The 8,868-nt window shown below is 47.7% G+C and overlaps 1 long non-coding RNA gene across 3 annotated transcripts; it reads right to left on the bottom strand.

Moving 5' to 3' along the window:
- Positions 1-4,471: 4,471 nt before the first annotated feature.
- Positions 4,472-7,180, bottom strand: LOC125506290. Of its 3 annotated transcripts, none has more exons than XR_007282623.1 (6): positions 6,797-7,180; positions 5,873-5,950; positions 5,566-5,785; positions 5,053-5,159; positions 4,875-4,974; positions 4,472-4,782 (listed from the first exon to the last, which is right to left on the bottom strand). It is a non-coding gene; the product is annotated as an uncharacterized LOC125506290 (long non-coding RNA). The 3 variants fall into 3 exon arrangements; XR_007282621.1 differs by having other exon boundaries at positions 4,875-4,957; positions 5,873-5,961; positions 6,797-7,179; XR_007282620.1 differs by having other exon boundaries at positions 4,875-4,957; positions 6,797-7,177.
- Positions 7,181-8,868: the final 1,688 nt, after the last annotated feature.

Raw genomic sequence — 8,868 nt, forward strand, 5'->3', positions numbered from 1 at the left:
CGTGGGATTCCTGGCATATCTGAGGGATGCCAGGCGAATATGTCCCAGTTCTCACGCAGGAACTCTCGTAGTGCGGCGTCCACGGCGGAGTTTAACTGTGCCCCGATGGAGGCTGTTTTTGTAGGGTCCGTTGGGTGGACTTGCAATTTGACTATTTCCTCCACTGGTTTAAAAGAGGTGGACTTGGATCTCTTGTCAAGTATCACGTCGTCCTTGTCCACTGTGGAGCGCAGCGCAGTTAATTCCTCGGCCGCAAGGGCTTCGGATAATGCCTCGAGGGCCAATGCGGCTATTTTGTTTTCGGCACGTAGTGCTATGTCCGGATCACTAGCGAGAGTGATGATTCTGTTGGGCCTGGGCATTTTGATCTTCATGTACCCGTAATGGGGTATGGCTTGGAAGATCATGAACGCCTCTCGCCCTAAGAGGGCGTGGTATCCGCTACTGAATGGGGCCACTTGGAATGTAATTTCTTCGGACGTATAGTTCTTCGGCGTGCCGAATACCACGTCTAGTGTGATTTTCCCAGCACAATGTGCTTCCTGACTGGGGATGATTCCTCTGAAGGTTGTGCTGCTTTGCTCAATGTGGTTCCAGTCTATTTCCATTTTTTGAAGAGTTTCCTCATAGATGAGGTTTAATCCAGTGCCGCCGTCCATGAGTACTTTGGTGAGTCGAAAGCCGTCCAAAATTGGACTGAGGACCAGTGCAGCTGGTGCTCGGGCTGTTCGGAATTTAGGTTCGTCACTGGCATTGAAGGTAATAGCCGTGTCACTCCATGGATTTATTGTTGCCACGTGGTAGATTTAGACAAGGCTGCGGAGTGTTTGCTTGCGCCTATTATTTGATGCGAAGGTCTCAAATACTGTTAATACCATATTGTTATCCCCGGGATGGTGCTTTGTGGCATCTGGGATTAGAAGATCCTCACCTCTTTTGGCCACCTGCCGGAGTACCCAACATGCTCTAAGGCTGTGTGTTGGTATGGTATCTGCTGTACTATGAATTTTTCAGGGTCCGTTGAGCCATCCCTCCAATACGGTTCCACGCCCTGTAGAGGGTTTGTGCTTCTTTGTAATTAACTCGGGTGTCTTATGATAGTGCACCCTTTTACTTCGGACTGGGTGTATATTCGGAGCCGGATTATCCCAAAATATCGTTTCGGTTTTCCAGGCGCTTTCCATCGCACAGTACTTTCGTACTATGGACGCCAAGTCGTCGAAGCGTGATATGTCACGGCGACTTATGGCATTAAGGATTCCCTTGTCCATGCAATTATTGCAGAAAAATGAGACTGCGTCTTCCTCGCGACAGTCCTTAACCTTGTTCATCACAAGGAGGAATCTGGCCCAATAATGATGTACTGTTTCCTGGGGCTCTTGTCTGATGTGGGAAAGATCGTTTATGTTTGGGTGGGTGGGTGGATTTCAGTCCGAACCCTTACCCGATCTGAGACCCAGGGGCCGAGGAGTTTCCAATCTTGGAAGTTTGGGTTCCGGGATGTTGCCCGATAAGTCTGGCCCGCTGCCTGACTCTAGGTTTAGGGCTTGGGCGATGTCCTCCCGTAAATGGGTATCCGGCTCGGAGAGCTTAGGAATCCGGACATAGTTAGTCCTCAAGATAGAGGAAGAATCGCCGCATTGTTCCTCCACCACCGCAATATGATGCGTGACCGGTGGAAAGTTAATCTCCCTTTGATCAGGTTTAAGCCCAATCCGATCATAGTCCGTAGTGACTCCCAAGTGTTGGAAATATGCCCTAGAGGCAATAATAAAATGGTTATTATTATATTTCTTTGTTCATGATAATTGTCTATTGTTCATGCTATAATTGTGTTATCCGGAAATCGTAATACATGTGTGAATACATAGACCACAACACGTCCCTAGTGAGCCTCTAGTTTACTAGCTCGTTGATCAAAAGATAGTCATGTTTTCCTGACTATGGACATTGGATGTCATTGATAACGGGATCACATCATTAGGAGAATGATGTGATGGACAAGACCCAATCCTAAGCATAGCTCAAAGATCGTGTAGTTCGTTTGCTGTAGCTTTTCTGAATGTCAAGTATCATTTCCTTATATCATGAGATTGTGCAACTCTCGGATACCGTAGGAGTGCTTTTGGTGTGCCAAACGTCACAACGTAACTGGGTGACTATAAAGGTACAGTACAGGTATCTCCGAGAGTGTCTGTTGGGTTGGCACGAATCGAGACTGGGATTTGTCACTCCGTATGATGGAGAGGTATCTCTGGGCCCACTCGGTAATGCATCATCATAATGAGCTCAATGTGATCAAGAGGTTGATCACGGGATCATGCATTACGGTACGAGTAAAGTGACTTGCCGGTAACGAGATTGAACGAGGTATTGGGATACCGACGATCGAGTCTCGGGCAAGTAACGTACCGATTGACAAAGGGAATTGTATACGCATTGATTGAATCCTCGACATCGTGGTTCATCCGATGAGATCATCGAGGAGCATGTGGGAGCCAACATGGGTATCCAGATCCCGCTGTTGGTTATTGACCGGAGAGTCGTCTCGGTCATGTCTGCGTGTCTCCCGAACACGTAGGGTCTACACACTTAAGGTTCGGTGACGCTAGGGTTGTTGAGATATTAGTATACGGTAACCCGAAAGTTGTTTGGAGTCCCGGATGAGATCCCGGATGTCATGAGGAGTTCCGGAATGTTCCGGAGGTGAAGATTTATATATAGGAAGTCAAGTTTCGGCCATCGGGAAAGTTTCGGGGGTAATCGGTATTGTACCGGGACCACCGGAAGGGTCCCGGGGGTCCACCGAATGGGGCCACCTATCCCGGAGGGCCCCATGGGCTGAAGTGGGAGGGGAACCAGCCCCTAGTGAGCTGGTGCGCCCCCCTTGGGCCTCCCCCTACGCCTAGGGTTGGAAACCCTAGGGGTAGGGGGCACCACACTTGCCTTGGGGGGCAAGCCACCCTTGGCCGCCGCCCCCCTAGGAGATTGGATCTCCTAGGGTCGGCGCCCCCCTAGGGACCCTATATATAGTGGGGGAGGGAGGGCAGCCACACCCTAGCCCCTGGCCTCTCCCTCTCCCTCCCGTGACACTCCTCCGTCTCCCTGTGCTTGGCGAAGCCCTGCCGAGATCACCGTTGCTTCCACCACCACGCCGTCGTGCTGCTGGATCTTCATCAACCTCTCCTTCCCCCTTGCTGGATCAAGTTGGAGGAGACGTCTTCCCAACCGTATGTGTGTTGAACGCGGAGGTGTCGTCCGTTCCGCGCTAGGTCATCGGTGATTTGGATCACGACGAGTACGACTCCATCAACCCCGTTCTCTTGAACGCTTCCGCGCGCGATCTACAAGGGTATGTAGATGCACTGCTCTCCCCCTCGTTGCTAGATGACTCCATAGATTGATCTTGGTGATGCGTAGAAAATTTTGAAATTCTGGTGCGTTCCCCAACACCAAGGCGGCGATGCAATCCAAGAGCTCGTTTAGGGAAGAGAGCTTCATTGGATCCATCTGCTCGGCAAATTCCGAGCCAATGTGGAGGCTGTTTTCGATGACCCGAGAAGTCATCATCGATGCAGCGGCCGAACGGGCGGTCATGATGAAACTGCCTAGCCGGGGAGTTTGGCCGACAGCCAGGGCTCCCCCGGCGGTAATCTTGTTTTTGACGACAAGACGAGGCATCCTCCCTTACGGTGACGGCACAGTGAAACTCTCAATGAAAGTACCAATGTCGGTGTCAAAACCGGCAGATCTCGGGTAGGGGGTCCCGAACTGTGCGTCTAAGGCGGATGGTAACAGGAGGCAGGGGACACGATGTTTACCCAAGTTCGGGCCCTCTTGATGGAGGTAATACCCTACATCCTGCTTGATTGTTCTTGATAACTAGTGGACCCGTTGCGCCAAATGGCGCAGAGGCACACTAAACCCATGTTCGCGATGAAACAAAATATCCATGGTTTGAGGGTTTAGGATTTAGAGATGTATACACACATTTTAATTTAATAACACAAAGCCGCATTTAAAACAAAATATATATTTTAGTTAGTTTAGCTGTAGGGAAGTACATATGATAATAAAAATGGTGTCTTGTTGTGCACAATGAGATATATATATATATACACACATTCTAATTTGGTTGGTTGAAGAATACCACAGCCTAATCCTTGGGCACCAAGACGTCACGAGGAAAGAAACCCTGAAATGCCACTCCTTAGCCACACGAACGTGTCTGGATATAAGCTATAGCCACGAAAGGGCCTAATGGGCAGAAGCAAAAACACGAATGGGCCAGATCCCTAAACGCCGTGAGAAAAGGAAGACCACCAGAGTCTAAATTAGGAAAAAAACTAACAAATAGGGGCAGAGGTGGCCAAAAAAGGTAACCAAAAATATCTATCTCAAGAAGAAATCGTGTGTAGGCTATGGAGCAGCATATCACGCATAGAAAGACAAACCACAGTCAAACAACACATGCACAATAAGCTAGAGTTCACTTCATAATATACGGGAGTTTTTGTTTTTGCTTTGCTTTGAGATAGCTACCTGAGCAGCCAAAGACTCTAGTTTTAGAGCATGCTTAATAAGGAGCATTCAGTTCACTGGTTACATAAATCCTGGTCGTGGCTTTGTTCATGCAAGTAGCAGACGCATTAAGAGACTCTCTTGAAGCTGGTCAAAGAGCATTGTAGCGGAGCATTGTTGATGGTGAGCCTAGTTGCATGAAGGACCATTTTCCTCTTGAGATGTCAGTCGAGGAGAAGCTAATATTATAGGATAGGTAACCTACAGTGAAACACAGGACAGAACACAAAGTTAAAGCATGCTTATGGCAGATGAATTTAGGAACAACACATGAGAACATATCTGGGTTGTACCTATAGGTAATTAATCTCTGCATAGCTGGCGCAGAGTAGTCACTGCCTTGATTTCTTTAATATGCCTTCCAGTAGTAGAGCTCCTTTTTTAGAAGTTATTCTGGTTAGAGATGAACAATCGCTGTGTCTATTTAGGCTTAAAAATGCAGAGGTAGACACACAGTATAAGAATTGGCACCTTTTGTTTTCGGTCTTGGTCATCTAACACTGGTCAGCCTTATCATTCTTTCCTTCAACAGTTGCTGAAATAGCTTCAGCCTTATCATCAGACTACTCCTGTTGCACCTAGAAAACCAAGTGGTTTGGTAACAGAGCAAGATGAGATATTAATATCCAAAGGACTGGCTCGAGCACGTTTTAGCTCACTCAATCAGCTAGACAGCTTCGAATAGAATTTCTTTATGTCCATCTATATATTTGTATCTCCGTAAAACATGCCACACTAAGTTTTCTTCCTCATGTGAGATAAGAATTTGATTGTACAATTGTGCAATCGAGAACGGCATGAGAGAAAGCTATATCAACACAGCAGCTATCTTTTGGTGTACAATTGAGTTGCTTTCATATGAGATCTAAAATATGTGCATTCACATGTGTTTATATGAGTTGTAGAAAGAAACTTTACCTAAGAAGAAGGACCCAATAATCATATTTTCACAAAAGCACAATTAGGGATTACAGAGGATTTTACCCTTGAAGCGGACATGTTCTTTGGTTCGCTCTTTGCTTCTCAGGGATTACACTAAGCATCTCCTTAGCTTCCTGTTGCTCGCCTTGCAGGGCATCACTGGTGTACTTTCCCGACCGCTCCTTCTTCTCTAGCACCATTCACTTCAATCTACTTCTCATCAGTGAGCAGCACATGTGAGACAAACTCTCTCATCATTTTCAGTGATTGTTCCAATAGAATCCTGCGTGCACAATTATACAAAAGAGTCAATGTAACCACAATATTACACGGCAAAGGGGATTGAACTTAATAATAACTGATGACCCACCAACTTGCAACCTTCAAAATCCAGCTTCAGCTGCAGCCTCTGTACACTTTGCTTGAAGTTATCTTGCATACTCACTTCCTGAAACAAGCCTAAAATGGTCACCAGAAGATAATAATTGTGAGCATTTGTATCTTTTTCTGTCGCAAGCTTGGCAGTGTTTTTCCTAGGCTTGCTACATGCCCAAGAACATAGAACAACACGTACTTCCATAATTCAGATTGAATTTGTTTATCCTGATAGTCTTTTAGATCTCTGAAAAACCGTGGAACTGTAAACAGTCAGATCAAGTAACTGTCTTCTCCTAATTCCATAGCGAGGTGATCCAATTCGTTTGGACAGTCAGACAACAAATTCTGTATAACAATAAAGATCTTAGGGCCTTTAGGTGTTTGTTCTGTTGATCTATAGATGCAGTGAGATTCCTCAGGGGAACATCCAACTTTGAAGCACGGTCAGTTCTAAAAATTAGATTCACCACCGGCCTAGTTGCAGCACCTAGCTTTATCTCCTCTTGCTATTTCTGAATGCAGTGTTGTATTACTACGACTACCGTTTAGATTGGCCGAAACAAAGAAAAGCTAAGAACCAGACTAAAATATAAAATTATCATGTGTTTTTAGGCAAAGATAAACATGAACATCAGATACCAATCTTAACTCATATTTTTCTGTCTGGAATCAAAAATTGAACCAGGCTGAATGACAAGTAGTTTCATTTACATTTACAAATCAATAAAGAAAAGAAAAGAAAAGCATAGCCATAAGAAAGAAGAAAATACAAGATGTGTACGTGTTTCATTTACGTTTACAAATAAAAAAATTGTAGGACAGTAATTTGCTAAGGGCAGAAAAAACATGACAGCAGAAGAAGCAACAAAATTTATACATGGCAGAGGTGCAAATTTAGTGAGCATTGGCAACTAACCAGGTAATGGAGGGAACATGCTTCCTCTTCTCCATTGAATCCATCACCGTACGGCTAGGTGAGGAGCCACCGCTTGCATCTTCCGCCTTCGTTGGGCGAGAGGAGAGGAAGCGCACATCAATTTCGTCTGTCTTATTCACCGAGCGATGCCGGGCGAGGGGGTGAATGGATCCGACCTTCCCTAATGAGAGCAGAGTAGCAGGGAAGGGGGGACGAACTCCGGAGGCGCTCCGGGCACCGCGAAGCTGGTCGGCTGCGCGGACATAAACGGCGGCGACTACGCACCCGGTCCAGAGAAAGGAAGGAGAAGAGGAGGCGGGCGGCGCGAGAGGAGCCTCATGGTCGAGGGAGAAGAGGAGGCGGCTGGGAGAGGACGCCCGAACCGTCTTACGTCTAGTGTTCTGGGCGGTTTAAAGTGGACGACGCTGATGTGCGGGACCAGAAGGGAACAGGGGCCACCAGCCAGAGGGCGAAACATGGAGCGATGGTCACAGACGGCTCACAAAAAAAGACAAGACGTGACGCGGCATGGTCGCATGGAGTAGGCCACAACCCACGATGCAGAATTCAGCCCCGGTTCTCTCTCCAAAAGCCGGATGGGACGCAAAAGCAGGAAGAGCTCACACGAACAAATTCACAGCCAACCACAGATGGGTGGGTCTAGAAAACAAATAGACCCACTTGCAGCGGCAGCACCCAACGAGCCAGAGGAGGAAATAGCAACAGGAGCACAAAATCTCCCAGATGTGAATCGTGCCTGACGAGACAAAAGCTGGCACATCGTGCACGCAAAGAAAAACAAAAGAAGAGACCGACGAATGGGGCCATGCATGGGTCTGAGCCATATGAAGCGATGGGTGTGCACCCGGCGAGTACACATGAGTCGACCCGTCCTGCATGTGATGACCCCACACGCGAGCGCAACAGACGACGCGACGACCCTGCACGCGACGGGCCTATCCTGAGTGCAACCCAAGACACGCTCAGCGACTGCAGCCGACAAGCGGGGCCAGGAATAGCAGCGGCCCACACCCATCATTGCGCCAGCACAAACGCGGGTGCACATGCGTCGGTCCATCGCTTCTGCACCTGACGTAGGAAGAAGTAACTTCCCCACGACGCACGGCGCGGGCAGCGCATGAGGAACGACCGGACAAAAACGTTTGACCCGAGAAAACTCACCCACGCGACGGGACATGCAGTTAGAGTAGCGGACGAGTGGGACCAGGGGAAGGAGCGGCCCACCCGTCATTGGTACAGTGCAGGCGCGTGCGTAAAAAACGGGTGCATATGGGCTGGCCAACTCCTCTGTGGCGCCCCACGACGCACGATCCGGTCAGCGTGCGACACAACAAGCCATGCAGCACGAGTAGCTCACCTGAGAGGATCTGACCCAGCCAATCCAAGGCCTAGCCGAGCCCACCAGTCATCTATGCTCACGAAACAACCCTGGGTCAAAATGAACTGTAAAAATCAAACGGTTGGCACACCAGCGTTGACGCGACCATGGCGAATCGGAGGGTCAAAACGAAGCAAAATTCGAGGAGCGCTCGGGTGGGCGGGTCGTCCAGCCTCATATATGTTAAAATATGAGTAGTACAAGAGTTGATCTACCACGAGATCGAAGAGGCTAAACCCTAGAAGCTAGCCTATGGTATGATTGTATGTTATTCTATGGACTAAAACCTTTCGGTTTATATAGACACCAGAGGGAGCTAGGGTTACACAAGGTCGGTTACAAAGGAGGAGATATACATATCCATATTGCCAAGCTTGTCTTTCATGCCAAGGAGAGTCCCATCCGGACATGGAACGAAGTCTCCAATCTTGTATCTTCATAGTCCAACAGTCCGGCTGTCCGGATACCCCCTAATCCAGGACTCCCTCAGCAATCTTCTGTAAAAAAATTGCAGCTAATCTCGTGAGCGCAAAGTTTCTGTTTTTTACAGCAAGATCACATTAACTTTCACCCAAGTCTTCCCAAAGGTCTTACTTTTCACTTTATTGAAACAAAAGCTATAAAACATGATTACTACAGTAGCTTAATCATGTACGCGCACAAAAACAGTAAG

The sequence above is a fragment of the Triticum urartu genome, chromosome 1 (genome assembly GCF_003073215.2).
Source record: "Triticum urartu cultivar G1812 chromosome 1, Tu2.1, whole genome shotgun sequence".
NCBI lineage: Eukaryota > Viridiplantae > Streptophyta > Magnoliopsida > Poales > Poaceae > Triticum > Triticum urartu.